The sequence below is a fragment of the Bombus terrestris genome, chromosome 17 (assembly GCF_910591885.1).
Source record: "Bombus terrestris chromosome 17, iyBomTerr1.2, whole genome shotgun sequence".
Classification (NCBI taxonomy): domain Eukaryota; kingdom Metazoa; phylum Arthropoda; class Insecta; order Hymenoptera; family Apidae; genus Bombus; species Bombus terrestris.
In genome coordinates this window covers 8,013,309-8,029,043 of record NC_063285.1, presented here as the reverse complement: position 1 = coordinate 8,029,043, position 15,735 = coordinate 8,013,309, and the positions used below count along the sequence as shown (strand labels likewise).

At 41.6% G+C, this 15,735-nt stretch overlaps 1 protein-coding gene and 1 non-coding gene across 2 annotated transcripts in view; one reads left to right on the top strand and one right to left on the bottom strand.

Moving 5' to 3' along the window:
• Positions 1-15,735, top strand: part of LOC125386643 (dynein beta chain, ciliary-like) — a 70,559-nt gene that overhangs the window by 47,586 nt on the left and 7,238 nt on the right. The window lies entirely within an intron of this gene.
• Positions 13,840-13,958, bottom strand: LOC125386834. Its single transcript, XR_007227273.1, has one exon. It is a non-coding gene; the product is annotated as a 5S ribosomal RNA (ribosomal RNA).

Genomic DNA, 15,735 nt, shown 5'->3' with positions numbered 1-15,735 from the left:
AAGTTGAGGCTGAAGTTGTGTGTGTGAAGATTTCTCTAAAGAGCTGCCAGTTGGTGTGTTGGTTATGAATGAAGCCATTAGGTGTATTCTCGATGATAGTTGAACTGATTGTTACTATCACGGGGAAATGGTCAGAGGAGAGATCAGCCGAGAAATTGATTTGGACGTGTCTTGACGAAATATTTTTAGTTATGAGGAAATCAAGGAGATCGGGTATTTTGTTTGTGTCGGTGGGCCAGTGTGTGGGTTCGTATGTGGTAAGGTAGTTGAGGTTGTTGGTTATTATGCTGTTGAGGAGGTTTTTGCCTCTTACTGTGACCAGTCTGCTACCCCATTGGGTGTATTTAGCGTTGTAGTCTCCTCCGGCTATGAATCTGTTGCCCAGGGTGTCCAGGAAGTAGTCGAAGTCTTCTTTGGCGATGGAGTGTCTGGGAGGGCAGTATACAGCTGAAGTGGTGATTGTACCATGACAGTCTTCTATTGCTACGTTTGTTGCTTGGAGGTAGTCTTTCTGGAATGGTTGAAGTTCGTAGTGCTTGATGTTTGACTTGATTATGATTCCGGTGCCGCCGTGAGCCTTTCCGCTGGGGTGTTGGGTGTGGTAGAAGTTGTAGCCGTGTATTTTGAGGTAGTTTTTGTCGGTGAAGTGGGTTTCGGATATGAGCATCACATCGATTTGCTGTTGTTTTAAGAACAGTTCTAGCTCAGATTTGTGCTGAGCTAGACCGTTGGCGTTCCACAGAGCTATTCGCATTGGTTTTATTTTGCTTCTGTGCTTATGAATTTGTCCATGAAGAGTGTGAGTAGTGACAGCAAGTTGTTAATTTGCTCAGTTTGCTTCTCGATAAGTTTTTCGAGTCTGGTAAAGTTGTCTGTGTTTTGTGGGGTAGGAATTCTATTTTCTGTGTGTACACTGTGTGTTTTCGAGTTGTATACGTTTCCTTGCGTTGCCTGCGCATAGGATACTGTTGGTGAGGTGAGTTTTTGGGGTTTAGGTTCTTGTATGTTTATGTCCTTGGGTCTCAGTTTTGGATACTTTATATTATGTAGCGATTTGTAGGCTGAGCATCCTTTGTAGTTCGCAGGATGCTCTCCTTGACAGTGGATACACTTGGCGGGGGTTTCCGGGGATTTAGTGCATTGGTCAGTGGGGTGATTACCTGCACATTTTACGCACCGGAAGTTGTGATTGCAGTATTTCTGCGTGTGGCCGTACCTTTGGCATCTTTTGCATTGTATTATTTCTTTCTTTACAAGAGGTGGCTCGAACTTAACTATGGAGTTCATCAGCCGATTGATATTGTAGATTTCTTTGTTGTTTGTTTTTTGTTTTAAGTCTATAAAGAATAAGGATAGTGGGTTTTTTGTGATTCTATGCCTAATGTTGCTGATATTAGTTACTTCGTGGCCGTGGTTTGACAGTTCGCACTTTAGTTCGTCTAGATCGACTGAGTGATGGATGTTGCGTAGCACCACTCGAACTGGTCTTTCTTGTTTGAGCTGGTATGTGTGGAATTTAGCGTTTAATGTTTTTAATAGCTTGGTTAACTTTCTATAGGCGTTTGGGTGGGTCGGCAGTATTTTCACGTGGTTGTTGTTAATCTTTAACTTGTATTCCTCTTTGCTGATGTCTTTTTCGATAGTCTTAATCATTGACTGAATGTCGATTACGTCGTTTATGAATATCGGTGCGGGAGGGGGAATTCTTTGAGTATGGAGATTGTTTACCTTTTCGGTTGTAATCATGCGGTCTTCCGTATACTCCAGTATTGAGAATCTATTGTAGGTGGTCACTTGGCTGGCTGATGGTTTGGTTTGATTCTTGTTTACGTTTGTCTTGGTCGGTTCGAGCTTTCGTTTTTTCGTGTGCTGGTCGTTTACCAGGATGGATGTGTTGCCCTCTTGCCACGGGGGAGGAAAAATGGCGGTGTGATAATTTAGCTCCGGGGAGCCTGTTGGAGATGATAGAGCCATCATCGAGCTAGTTAATTCAGTGTGAAAGAACTAGTGGAGAAGCTGTTAACCCCTGGCTAGGTTAGTTGGATTCGCTTTGGACAGATGGGCGTCACGTGGAGTTTTGTGAACTTCACAGGGCACTGGACACACGTCTGCACGTCTCGGCACTCAGCAGCAACTGGATGGTCACGTGCTGCTTTGTGGACTTTGCCGAGCACTGGACGCACATCCGCACGCCTCGGCACTCACGAACGAAATGCCTAAGGGATAAACAGGCGTAGGCCCAAACACTGAGCACGGCAAGCTATACAGTGCACAGTAGACAGTGAGAGAGCAAAAAAAAAAAAAAAAAGAAAAGAAAAACAAAAAGAGTGCTAAACAGTGAAAAAATAGTGATAACATCAACCACTCTACAAACAATATAAAAATAGAAGAAGAAAGGAATCGAAACCAAGGAGGCGGAATCCGCCATAAGCTCGTCAAAAAAAAGGAATCAAAAGAAAAATAGAAAAACAACAAATAATTAAAGATAGCAGCATAAGAACTGCTACACAAAAGACGCGGAAACTCAATCCGCCCCCAAACCTGGTAATCAGGAACAAAATAAACACAAAACAAGAAAATTTAAAAGGAGAAGAAAGCGACTCACAAGAAGAGCGCGACGATAAAAACGAAAATATGAAACAAAGAAGAAGCCCACAACCTCAACCAATGACTATCACACTAAAAAACAGATTCGATGCCCTCCAAGCCCAAGACCCCTGCACACCGCAACCGCATGAAAACATTATCGATAACATTAAAAAAAAAAAAAAAACAACGTATTAAGGGAAAAGGCAACCAGACAGCCCACTCCCCCGGTCACGTCGCCAATAACACAAGCAAAAGCTATACCGCCCGGACAAGCACCCCCCCCCCCCCCCGCCGCTCTGCCAAGAAAAACAACAACACCACATCCTTCAACATTACTGAAAAACCAAACTCATAAGGGCCTGCCACCCAGCCACCCCGCTGAAGAACAGGCAGACCCCCCCACATCGGCAAAAGGGGCCAGGCCACCCCCCATCAACATTACAAGACCCAAAAGACACAATAGCACTCGTGGAAAATTCTCTCAAGATCAAGAATTTCCATATCAAAAGAATCCACTCAGGTAAGCACGTGCTTTATCTTCAAAACATAACTGACTACGCGAATGCAAAAAAAATACTGACCGCAGCCAACACGGCCTACTTCACATATACCCCAAAATCTCAAAAACCCCACACGTACCTACTAAAAGGGCTAGGAAACAGCTACACAGAAGCGGAAATACTAGAAGACCTAAAAGCCCTGAAAATAGAAGAAGGTAACTTCACCAAAGTGACTCGATTCACAACAAGAAAATCAAGGGAGAACAACACATTGCTCGCAATCTACATAATCCAAGTCTCCCCCGATAGCAACATTGGGAACCTACTAAAAATAAACAGACTTAACTATCTGAAAATAGCCTGGGAAAAAATTAAAAAAAACGATATCACGCAGTGCTACAAATGCCAGCGAATAGGCCACACAGCACAAAACTGTAACCTAAACTATCGTTGTGTAAAATGCACTGAACCGCACGGGCCAGGCGAGTGCAAAATAAAAAAAGAAGCAGCAGTAAGCAAAGAAAAAATCTACTGCGTAAACTGCAAAAACTACGGACATCCTGCATCATACGAAGGATGTCCAAAACTCGTCGAATTACGGAAAAAGATTAATGAAAAAATCACCAAAGCAAAAACAACAAAAATCGAAAGAATCGCCAAAATAAGCCGTAAGTACGTCCCCGAGCTAAAGTTCGCGGACATAGTAAAACAAAGAACAAGTATAAACGAGACAAGCCCGCAAGTAACAAACATAGCGGCACAAGTCAAACAAAACCCTAACCCAACAATAGACTCACCCCAAATAAGCATAATAAATGTCATTGAAGACTTCAAAAAAAGCATTCTAAAAGCTCTAAGCGACCAACAAACACAACTAAACGAAATAAAAAAAGCATTAAATACGCATGAAGAAAGAATCGACTCCATCTTCAACATCATCGAAAATATAGACGAAGATTAGAAAAAACCCACCCGTCCACCAATTATAGCAAAAAACAAATCAGAGAAAAGTTAAACATCTGAAAATCATCTCAATAAACGCCAACTCACTAATTTCAAACCAAAAGAGATACAGCATGCTAACCCTAATTAAGAAAGAAACCCCCGACGTAGTACTTATCTCAGAAACCAAACTGAACTATAGACACAAAGTGCACTACAAAAACTATTCTATAATAAGACACGACAGACAAAAAGCCACCCAAGGAGGAGGGACGGCAATCCTCATAAAACTAACAAGAAACCACTTCGCGCAAACTGCAAAGATAAAGGAAAATAGTGTAATCTTCGGTTGCTTATTTCCAAACGATTCATATTACAAAAATACACTGACGACAGGTTACATCCCCCCGAAGCATTTTTATACCTAGACGAAAGAAACTACCTCCAAGACCAAAAAAATATCCCAATAATCTAGCATATAAAAAGAAAAATAGGGATTAAGACAATACTCAACGAGGCAAACTCAAATGTGCAAACTGTAGACACTAGGTGGAGATACAACATGGCCCTTCCCCAAAAAGACGCAGAAGACAATCACAGAAAATGCATAAAAAAATATTGGTGGATGCCAAAACCATAATAAAAATAACAAGAAAAAGAACCACAAAATAACAACACTCAAATCTCCCTCCGTGTAAAATAGTGCAGATATTGTAATCATGTAAATATTGTAAATATTGTAGATGTTGTAAATAATTCTACAGGACACCCCTCCGTTCCCCTCCCTGTCCACCCTCCCCCCGCCCTCGCAAAATCCCGCAGCTCCGCCGAAACCAAATGTAGACTACTGAATTGTCCGGTTTTTGCGACCAGGTTTTCAGGACAGAGATAGGAACAAAAAAACAACATCATATATAAGCACCGCTCTACAACGACATAAATTTAAGTTACAAATTGTAAACCTACAAAAATGTAATCCCGACACATAAAGTATTGCATGTCGTACCGTCATGTATCGGTACTTTTAATTGATCCATCCCACAACCGAAATTCATTGTTTATTATGAAAAACACACACATGTAATGTAACTATTGGCCAATAAACGTTATAAAGAAAAGCACTGGTTCTCGTCCTATCACGAAAGTTAAGATGGAGAAAGTATTTAAATGGGTGACCGCTTGGGAACTCCGCGTGCTTAATGTTTGATTTGATTATGATTCCGGTGCCGCCGTGGGCCTTTCCGCTGGGGTGTTGGGTATGGTAGAACTTGTATCCGTTTATGTTCAGGTAGTTTTTGTCGGTGAAGTGGGTTTCAGATATGAACATTATGTCGATTAGCTGGTGTTTTAGGAAGAGTTCTAGTTCAAGTTTGCGTTGCGCTAGACCGTTGGCATTCCACAGAGCTATGCGTCTTGGTTTTATTTTGTGTCGGGGCGTATTAATTTATCCATGATGAGTGTTAATAGCGATAGCAAATTGTTTATTTGCTCTGATTGTTTCTCTATTAGCTTTTCAAGCCTAGAGACGTTGTCTGTATTAGGTGAGGTGGGGGCACTATTTTGGGGAGGATCACTGTGGCTATTTGGTGTATTTCGAGTGCCTTGTACCGCTTGGGCATAGGAGGTTGAGGGAGTGGTGAGTTTGGTAGGGCTGGGTGTTTGATTGGTTGGGGGGATTGGGGTAAAGGTGAATTTCGGCGAGCTGGGTGTTTGGTAATTTACCTCTTTTGTTCTAAGTTTGGGGTACTTGTTTGAGTACAGAGTTTTGTAGGCTGAGCAGCCTTTGTAGTTGGCAGGATGGTCACCTTGACAGTGGATGCACTTCGCTGGGGTTTCCGGTGATTTCCTGCATTGGTTGGTGGGGTGTGTCCCTGCACATTTGACGCAGCGGAAGGTATGGTTGCAGTATTTCTGCGTGTGCCCGTATCTTTGGCACCTTTTGCATTGCACTATCTCCTTTTTGATTTGCGGTGGTTCGAATTTTACGATGGCGTTCATTAGGCGACTGGTGTTGTAGATTTCCTTGTTGTTGGGTTTCTGTTTTAAGTCGATAAAGAATAGGGATAACGGGTCTTTCGTGACTCTATGCCTTATGTTGCTGACATTGATGACTTCGTGGCCGAGTTTAGATAGTTCGGTTTTTAGTTCGTCGATGTCTGCGGAGTGGTGGATGTTTCGATGTAGCACCACCCGAAAAGGTCTTTCTTCTTTGAGTTGGTAGGTGTGGAAATTGGCGTTCAGGGCCCTAAGTGTCTTGGTGAGCTTCCTGTAGGCTTCTGGATTCGTCGGCAGGATTTTTACTTGGTTGTTGGTTATCTTCAGGTTGTAGTCCTCCTTGGAGATATCTCTCTCTAAGGTCTTGGTCATTGTCTGGATGTCGATGACATCATTAATAAATATTGGTGGGGGAGGGGGGCTTCTCTGTGCGTGGTGGTTAGGTGGCGGGCCTGCGATTTCCATGGCGTCGTTTGTGGATTCCAAAATTGCGAACCTGTTGTGGGTGTTAATTTGCGTTGATGGCTGTTCGTTCGAGTTTGTGTCTGATGGTTCGGTTTTGCGTTTTTTCGCCTTATTGGCGTCGTTGGCACCGTGGGATCTGCTGAACTTCTGCCACGGGGGGAGTAGCGCGGGGTAGTGATGGGTTTGCACAGGCGAGCCTGGTGGTGATTGCTGGGCCATCATCGAGCTACCTATTTCAATATGAATAACTAGTCGTGAGGCTATGAGGCAAAATTCGGGTTGGGGTTAGGTTTTTATTTACTTGCTCTAATTTTACAATTTGTCCAGTAGGACATTTGGTAAAATGTTTTAACTTGTTTGATAAAAAAAATAAAAATAAAATAAAAATGCATAGCATGTGGATGGTTACCTTCATCGGGATTCCATCTTCGTGTATGTTACGTTACATACTTTATGTTGCTTCCTTTGTCAGGTCTTCTGGGTGTTTCCTTTTTAGTCTTCCTTCGGTATCTATTGCGTTAATGGCCTCCACGGCCAGTCGGTTGCTATTCTTAGTCTGTGAGTTCGCTGCTGAGTGCCGAAACGTGCAGACGTGTCTCTAGTGCCCAGTGAAGTTCGAAAGTAACACGTGTCACCCAACCGTCGAAAGTGAAAACAACGTGCTCCTATCCTCACAAGTGTTTCCTATCCGCCAGAGAGAAGAAAAGCCTACGCACCTAACCCCAACCCGAATCTTGCCTCATAGCCTCACGACTAGTTATTCATATTGAAATAGCTAGCTCGATGATGGCCCAGCAATCACGACCAGGCTCGCCTGTGCAAATCCATCACTACCCCGCGCTACTTCCCCCGTGGCAGAAGTTCAGCAGATCCCACGGTGCCAACGACGCCAATAAGGCGAAAAAACGCAAAACCGAACCATCAGACACAAACTCGAACGAACAGCCATCAACGCAAATTAACACCCACAACAGGTTCGCAATTTTGGAATCCACAAACGACGCCATGGAAATCGCAGGCCCGCCACCTAACCACCACGCACAGAGAAGCCCCCCTCCCCCACCAATATTTATTAATGATGTCATCGACATCCAGACAATGACCAAGACCTTAGAGAGAGATATCTCCAAGGAGGACTACAACCTGAAGATAACCAACAACCAAGTAAAAATCCTGCCGACGAATCTAGAAGCCTACAGGAAACTCACCAAGACACTTAGGGCCCTGAACGCCAATTTCCACACCTACCAACTCAAAGAAGAAAGACCTTTTCGGGTGGTGCTACATCGAAACATCCACCACTCCGCAGACATCGACGAACTAAAAACCGAACTATCTAAACTCGGCCACGAAGTCATCAATGTCAGCAACATAAGGCATAGAGTCACGAAAGACCCGTTATCCCTATTCTTTATCGACTTAAAACAGAAACCCAACAACAAGGAAATCTACAACACCAGTCGCCTAATGAACGCCATCGTAAAATTCGAACCACCGCAAATCAAAAAGGAGATAGTGCAATGCAAAAGGTGCCAAAGATACGGGCACACGCAGAAATACTGCAACCATACCTTCCGCTGCGTCAAATGTGCAGGAACACACTCCACCGACCAATGCAGGAAATCACCGGAAACCCCAGCAAAGTGCATCCACTGTCAAGGTTACCATCCTGCCAACTACAAAGGCTGCTCAGCCTACAAAACTCTGTACTCAAACAAGTACCCCAAACTTAGAACAAAAGAGGTAAACTACCAAACACCCAGCTCGCCGAAATTCACCTTTACCCCAATCCCCCCAACCAATCAAACACCCAGCCCTACCAAACTCACCACTCCCTCAACCTCCTATGCCCAAGCGGTACAAGGCACTCGAAATACACCAAATAGCCACAAGGATCCTCCCCAAAATAGTGCCCCCACCTCACCTAATACAGACAACGTCTCTAGGCTTGAAAAGCTAATAGAGAAACAATCAGAGCAAATAAACAATTTGCTATCGCTATTAACACTCATCATGGATAAATTAATACGCCCCGACACAAAATAAAACCAAGACGCATAGCTCTGTGGAATGCCAACGGTCTAGCGCAACGCAAACTTGAACTAGAACTCTTCCTAAAACACCAGCTAATCGACATAATGCTCATATCTGAAACCCACTTCACCGACAAAAACTACCTGAACATAAACGGATACAAGTTCTACCATACCCAACACCCCAGCGGAAAGGCCCACGGCGGCACCAGAATCATAATCAAATCAAACATTAAGCACTACGAACTTCAACCATTCCAGAAAGACTACCTCCAAGCAACAAACGTAGCAATAGAAAACTGTCATGGTACAATCACCACTTCAGCTGTATACTGCCCTCCCAGACACTCCATCGCCAAAGAAGACTTCGACAACTTCCTGGACACCCTGGGCAATAGATTCATAGCCGGAGGAGACTACAACGCCAAACACACCCAATGGGGCAGCAGACTGGTTACAGTAAGAGGCAAAAACCTCCTCAACAGCATAATAACCAACAACCTCAACTACCTTACCACATACGAACCCACACACTGGCCCACCGACAGAAACAAAATACCCGATCTCCTTGATTCCCTCATAACTAAAAATATTTCGTCAAGACACGTCCAAATCAATTTCTCGGCTGATCTCTCCTCTGATCATTCTCCCGCGATAGCAACAGTCAGTCCAACTAACATCGAGAATATACCTAATGGCTCCATTCATAACCAACACACCAACTGGCAGCTCTTTAGAGAAGTCTTTACCCACACAACTTCAGCCTCAACTTCACTAAAAACCAATGAAGAAATCGAAGCAGCCACGGAATACCTAAACACGAGCATAATAAACGCTATCCGCCTCTCCACACCGGCAAAAACGTCCATCAGCAAACACGAAGCAAGTAACTCCAACACTGAAATACTCCAACGCTTCCGATCGAAAACCCTAAGATCCCTAATTGATGCACCTTGGTATGTTTCCAACGAAACAATACACCGCGACCTCAAGATACCCACAGTTAAAGAGGAAATAGCAAAATATAGCGGCAGATATAGCAAAAGAGTCGACAAACACCGAAACCCCCTAATCACTGGACTACTTGAAACGACGGACGACATTCGCAGGCTGAAGAGACACTACCCGCTAGACCTAAACGACAGATTCAACTAGTTATTTAATAATATAATATTTACTTATTTATAATACTTACTCACAAATTATACTCATCTATAATATGTATTAACTTATTATAAATACTAGCCATGTTACTGCGCCACGCCAGAAAAATTGCTGAAAATTCTCAACGCGAGAATTGATTGTAATTTAAATAAACAATAAAAAAGAAAAAAAACTCCGCGTGGTGTTGACCTTTTTATTCTTCCAATCTTTCTTACTTTCCTTAATGATCTATTTTTAATAATCTATAATGTAAACATAGAGAAATAGAAATGTTTTAGTATTACGCGACTAATACCATACATCACTCATTCTTGCACACACTTATATATCTCAAATATTCTTTTCTTGTACGCTAAAAGCAAATAAGAAAATCACTTATTTCAACTAACGCTTATACCGTGCTGAATGGAATCGTTCTCGTCCGAAGGCAGTTTGAGAGATGGGATAGAGTTTGGCTTTTTTGATGTAAAAATTTGATTTCCCTGTGGGACATGCCAACAGAGTCCTTTTTGCGCAACTGTATTTTGTGCAAAAGGTACTTTAATAATTCTAAATCTCCTCTTTTATCGTAGGAATAGTTTTATTTTAGATTGTTTATGTTGGATGGCATGGAGCTTTTGTCTCGTAATTTTCTTTTATTATGAATATAGGGCTCGAAAGCCGACTTTTGATTTATTTTTAGTACGAATTCTTGAAGGACGGTTTGTACGTGTTTTTCTACCTCGTCTATAAATGAGTCGATTTGCCTCTTTGTTAGATTGACCTTGTTGCGGGTGTTCAGGACGCAGTTCTTTTCGAGCTGATTTTGTAATTTTTCCTAGTGTGTTATCTTTGCACTTGTACCTGGGACCGTCACTCCGTGTTTCTAGGATTACGAAATCTGATGTATTTTTGTTCATCTGGAATACGAGAGCATTATGGTCGCATTCGTAGTCTATGATTTTGAGCGTGTTAATTGCCCGTAAATTAAGGAATTGCAATTGTGCGTCTCCAAGCCATATGGCTGGGCAGGAGCCTCCTTTTGGACAAGAGTCAATCCTTTCTTCGTGTGTTTTTAATGATTGTTTTAGTTCGTTTAATTGTGTTTGTTGTTCATTTAGGGCTTTGAATATGCTTCTTTGAAGTCCTTGATAAGTTTGTTACGTTCTATTGGGTTACGTTTTAATTGGGTTTGGATTTTCAATTACGCGCAGTAATAAATTTGTTTGATGTGGTTGGTTTTCGGTGACATGGCTCCGGCTTATTCCTTGTTTTAGGATGTCTGAGAACTTTAACCACGGGATGAATTTGCGGCTCATTTGAGCAACGCGTTCGTATTTGACTCGTTGCATTTGTTGATATTTTCGCAAAGTTTCTTGTAAACTTTCCAAACGAAAAGTGTGAGCAACAAATCCGCTTTCTTCATCTCTTCATCTCTTCGCTCACTCAGAATTTTCCTCCGTAATCACACAAAAACGAACTTTACTTGTTCTCACAAATACAGAGCAGTCACTTCATCTCTATACTTGTTCTCACGACTACGGAACAGTCAACTTGTGCCGTAGACTTCGTCTTTACACTTGTGCTCTCGACTTCATCTCTATACTGGATCACTAGACTTGTCACAAACAGTACCATTCAAGTAACAATCAAGTCTCACGAGTAACAGTTAACACCAGCTCGAGTTAAAACACAGTTCAAGGAACAGCAAGAGTCGGAAGACAAGTCAGCAGAATCGCCCAGTCGAAGACAGCCAATCGACAGAAGATACATCATCACAGTCGCCAACACGAAACGAGTCTTGGGTCGTACTCATTCGTAGTTTGTCATTCCATATACGTAACCTTGCATCTCATTGAAGTTGTTGGATCGTTGAAAATATATATTAACCTGTTAATATCAGCGTTATTTTCATTCAACTATCCTTATTATCTGAATCGAAATAAAAGATCGAACGATTCGTGGCGTGGATTAGTTAAATCGTAACGGAAATTTACGACTCCCGTTGGCGCGCTTCTTCGAAATCGCGTCTCCACGCAAACGGTCGAAAGTTCATTCAAATTCAAATATCCATTTTTGTAGTATTTTCTTTTTGGTTGCTTCTTTCATTCTATCTTCTTTCCTTCTCTTATATTCTTGATTGTTTTTATAGTGAGCATTATTCATCACTTTTCGTTATTTAATATCACTGCATAAATTGACAAACTCATTAACAAGTCTTACGCCTGGTATTTTTGGCCAGTGAGATCCGACCTGCTGGGAGGTTCACAACACTGACGAGAAAGAGTGCATTCAGCTTGGTATGAGCGTTGGTTGAAATAATCAATTTTGTTATTAAATATTATTGAATAAAAAATATTTACAAAACATACAATTATGTTGTAGGACAAAAAAGATATGTGAAACCTTGCCTGGCTTTGTTTTCAAGAGAGTGGACTGTGAAATTAAGTAGGAGCGATTTCATAATTGATTTTCGCAAAAACAAAACGAAAAATGTCATTTTACATTTTCGACTTCATTTTCAGCACGCGCAGAGAATGCATGTAACATTGTTGGAAAATATAAACAAAGCAATATATATGTCGGGTTGTCGGTAGGATTGGAGGTGTGGGCGTGTAATGAATCTTCACCAGTATTAGCCATTGTTAAGGTACGATCCAGAGTTTAATGGCACAAGTACGGAGATGAGAGATTTGACAAATAACTGCGACGGTTAGACACTCGCGACCCTAATGACAATGGTCTTAGATTCGATAACGAATCCGCGGTCAACGGGACTGTTTACTCTTTACTCGTCGGCAACGTCTAGGTTGTACTCACAGTTAGCACGTGGAGTAAGCACTCTGTCGAAATGATACCTCAGTCGATAAGATCGTACTCGAAACCCTCACGGTGACGCTGTTTAGGAAAAACTGTCCTGCTCTCTCGCGGCACCAGGTCTTTTATATTCGTGGAGAAAAGTCTTCGTTCGAAGAGTGAGGGAAATTGCCGTTATTGTTAATTGGTCAGTCTTCGGAAGTGTCATTCGCGGAAAAGACTGTTTGCCTATTTTCGTTAATTAAGGCTTAAGGTTTATGACAGGTCATCAGGCTGGCTGAAGATATTTTGCGAATATGTCTCGACAACCGGCAATCAACCTACCCAAAGAATAGGGTCTGCGTATGACGGGCCACGGGACAGAAACCGTTAGAATGTTTACTGTCGAGTGCCGCTACAACTATTTCTTTTTATGGAGGGCTATAGACTTTTTCCATAACTTTATTAGACAAAACGTTCGTCCCTTGACCGCGGCTACGTTCGGCGACTGGTTGTCACCTCGAACCCAAACTCATTCTCATAGATTTCAGACAAATACAATCGGGATGAAGGACGGTGATTGCTAAACTATGGCTATGGTAGAATCCAAATTACAATATTAGGGGTTTTTCCCCCGGTTTCAACGGGAAGGCTCTGGTGTCTCTCCATCTCCGACATATAAGTAAGCATGTATGCGACAATGATACGACGTATGGTGATAATCGTTTAATGCTAAAAAGATATTTTCTTGATGTATACGACCATAGCTTATTAACGCCAGAGCGAGCTATACACGCTTCTCTGTCCACCGCGCCCAACACAGACCAACCTACATGCTATCAACCGTGCATTTTCCTACGTAAGGAGGACTAATATTCACCAACACTTGAAAAACAAAGAAGTATAAAAATTATTTAAATAGTCAATTATATTTTGCGGTAATGATTTCGTTTAACGATTTCACATATTGTTTATACAAAACATCAAATTAATATTATATATTTAAGCCATAAAAAGATATAGGTAAAATTAAGAACATTAAAAATGACTAAAGATAAATGACACAACTTAAAAGTGAAGTTAAAAATTCATAATGTATTTTAATGTTTTTTTATAGCGTGATATCGTTCGACTATATCTTTATTTAGCCATAGCTGATGGCGTAACATTTTAATAAATTTTAAAACCACTAAATTGGTGCATTTTATTCCATACTGCACTTTATAAAAGCAGAAAAAGGGTCGCAATTAATTGGGAACAATTCCAGGTAAATAATAATTGATAATAACAACAACAACAACAACAAAAACGCGTTGCTAAAGTAAAAAAGGGAAATCTGCCCGTTCGGTTGGCTAAGTGTTAAGAAAAGTAAAAAAAGCCAACACCACACGGAGTTCCCAAGCGGTCACCCATCTAAGTACTACCCGTGCCCAGCGCTGCTTGACTTTCGTGATCGGACGAGAACGAGTATTTTCAACGCGGTATGAGCGTTGGCTGAAGTAGTCAGTTTTGTTATTTCATGTTATCGAATAGAGAAAATATTGAAGAAAACATACGTGTATGTATGAGAGAAAATGGTATTTTTAGACGTGCATTCAGATATATAAAATCTATTCTGACTTCGTTTCCCAGACAATGAATTGTGAAGTTTCGTCATGTACGTACGCGTATACTTAAAAAGTAGCGAATCAAGTGGACGGAACTTCATAATTGATTTTCTAGAAAACCAAGTCTTGAGTCAAAACTTGTTACTTCATCGTCGACATATTTTTGTATAGGAAATCAGGCCCTTTCGTCCTGCACCATCATAATACTCTAATTTTCTCACCTACTTCAATTTCGAAACTATTCAGTTTCACTGGATTACGTATAATTACCAACAGCAAAATACTAATGTCGCGGTACTCGTCCACGAAACTTTCCACGGCTTCGCGACACAAAGAGCTATGCCGTCAAAGCGCAATACTGACGTGTCCAATCTATTGTAACGTAAATCACGTCAGAGACCAGAACACACACACATCGCGGGCAGGATGGTGTCACGACCGGCATACTTCGAATCCGATGGACCGACAATGGAGATAAAGATGTGGCGGCCTTGGCGACAATATATATCGCCGAAGTGGCTAATGAGTCATCTGTATCCTAACGGTCCTTCCACCGAATGTTCTAGAAGCGTGGCAACGGTCTCGTACGCCTACAGGGTAGTGGGGATATTAAGGGATGACAAACAAAGAAGAAACAGATCCCACCGAAAGCCAAATTGTAAGAGCTTCAGTCTTGGAAAGTCACGGCTGGAGCTCAGAAGTGTATTATAAATGTATAAAGGAGGAAAAAATAAAGTTTTCTTCTTTCTTTTAAATTTCTTTTTATTTTACGCGACACTATCATCGATATATCTAAGTTTCTTTCGCCGAATTCTCAGAAGAACGTATACGCGGCGACCGCCGCGGTAGATCTAATAAACACATATGTAGTAGGGATATTGAGGGGCAACAAAGGAAAGACTCCGTGGTTTCGAACAAAAGCATCAGTTAGTCCATCTCAAGCTGCGAAGTACGACAGGTCTCGTTATAAGCAAACCACTAACAAAACCTTAATTGTTATATTTTCGTCTTAATTGTTCATTGTTAATCGTTGACTGAAATTGTTGCTTCTTGATTTATTATTAAACTTTTGTTAACAAATCCAGTGTAGTTTTCCGTATGCACTCATTCCAACCATCTCTATTCTCTTAATAGAAATAGGGGATCAATCAGTTCGTGGCGTCGATTGTTTAATCGTAACGAGAATTTACAACTCTTGTTGACGCGTTATCTCGCGATCGCGTCTCTCCGCGAACGGTTCAGACACTGGCCAAAAACAGCGTCGCCGTTACGTGTAACGGTCGAACGAAGACGAATTCGAATTTGAATTTTCCGACTCCCTCCCAGCCAGTAAGAAACCCAACAGAAACCCAAATAGAAAAGAGTTTGGTATCTATCAGCATCTACGAGTATCTTTCTGTATCGACGAGCTATCTAAGTGTTATCACAAGTTATCTACCGAGTTATCGACGATTATCTAGCGAGCATTTACTGAGTATTAATTAGTAATTTTACTTTGCGATTTATACTGTGTACGAGCGACTCAGCGAATATAATCTGTATATGTATTTATCATTTTTAAATATATTCGACGGTTACGACAACAAGCAATAACATCCAGTAAATATCACGGCCAAATATCCTATTTACCAGTCCTACACACTTTCATTGCAAAGAACCGGTACT